We start from the raw sequence: 1967 nt of genomic DNA on the forward strand, positions 1-1967 counted from the left end.
CCAATATCATTTACAATAGCTTTCACTGCTTTTGTGGAGTGTTTTAAACTTTTATTTAAATTATTTTGTGTTTCAAACTCAAGAATCTAGTAGTACATGTTTAAGATATATCTTTTATGTGTTTTTTCTACTGCATAATAAAAACAACATACTATTTCTCGTGAGGGTAAATATCAAACAGATTTTATTTTTCTTCTTTCATTAATTCACACAATTATATAATCCATAGTATTATTGGGCACTTAAGTACAGGACATGGATGGGAGGGGAAGACAAAACATATAGGCCTGCTCTTAAAAAGGTAATAATTTAATTGTTATATAGACACTGGCAATACAAAGAAATACGTGTGAATGAACAGGGACATGTAGAGTGTTAAGAGTGTTAAGGTAGCAGAAAGAAAAAATATCTAGACAAACCCAGAGGAATAGATTTAATGAAGATATATTGTCACTTTTAGCATTTATACACACATTAAGTAAACATATACATACTATGTGTATGTATGTACCTTTGTGTGATATACACAGATATACATATATATTCAGTATTCAGACAAAAAAGATTCTTAACATTCTATAAAAAAATTCTAGGGCCAGATATGAATAGCAGGCAAATTAAAATTTGGGATAGAAATATAAATAAGCATCTAACACTTTTACATGTAATGTTTGAGTACACTTTAGTTTAAACCCTCTGGATGGGCCATAGCACCTCCATGACATTCAGGTAAAAGCAAAACAAGAAAGAATGACAACAAAAAAAGCTTAGAAATCACCTGAGTGTTTATTTTGTGCAGTGATGCACATCAAGGAATTTAGAAGCATGGAACTCAATAAAGTAGTTTTTCAATTTGCCAGAAGCAGCAGGAGGGGAGACCAAAACCAGAACAAAGAGATCCAGGTGTCAGTAAATCTGTAAAACCCTTTAATGTGGAATTATATTTCCTGACAACATATGCATTCAATAAAGTAAAGATATTTGATTGCAATTTGCACAGAATCCATTTAAAAGTTAATAATTAGCCATCAGGAAAAATGATGCTTTTCAAAATTATAATAAAATGTGTCATACTAAAACCTTTAAGGAGTGGGTGAGTGGTTTCATTTGTTTCAGGGGCACAATTGGCTTCAATGTGTAACCTCAACCTCGCTGAATGTTACAGAAGAGAAGCTTTTGTGCAAAGTGAGTGTAGCACCAGGTCAGTGCCACTCAATCACCGTTCAATAGACTTCCTTCAGATAATACAATGGGCCTCAAAATAATCCAAGAAAAACAGTGTGAGGCCATTTTAGCTGAAGGATTATCCCATTGAGAAGTTAAATTTCACTTCTCTCTACACTCATTTTCACATTTTAATTTACAGTCCGTTTATAGATTTCCTCAAATAATGATTTAGCTGTTGGGTAATGTTGCACGAGATCCTTTCATTGCATGTAATATTGCCTTTATATTTTAGAAGGCCTAGCTCCTCTCAACCCTGTAGAATACAACCCAGTTGAACTAAAGACCTGGTAAATTCCAATACATCAATTAGTCATTCATTCTGTCATTCAGTCCAATAGTCAGTCAACAATATTTGTGGGTAACCATGTTGTATGTTGTACCCAAACATACTTTCTAATGGTATACAAATAGAAATGGGAGTTAACAAACATATATGGTGTTGGTGAGGATGAAATCAAAATCACGCTTACAAGCACTGATAGTGGAAATCATGCTGATTATTATTTTTGGTCCATCTACCTCTAGTCCATGCTAAGTAACTAGTCAGGTCAATTATGGTAGTTCAAATTCCCTTACAGGGAGAAGTTGGAAAAAGGCACATGGTAAATCTGGCCAGTGCCCAGGGACGTCTGCAAAAGATTCTTTGAATGACTTTCTTGTTTGCATGAAACAACACGGGGCTTTTGCTGTGTCCAGACAGTATATCTGAAGCAGTTACAGCCACCTTGCTATCTGCCTGA

This window comes from Propithecus coquereli, unplaced genomic scaffold (assembly GCF_000956105.1).
Source record: "Propithecus coquereli isolate 6110/MARCELLA unplaced genomic scaffold, Pcoq_1.0 Scaffold366, whole genome shotgun sequence".
Classification (NCBI taxonomy): Eukaryota; Metazoa; Chordata; class Mammalia; order Primates; family Indriidae; genus Propithecus; species Propithecus coquereli.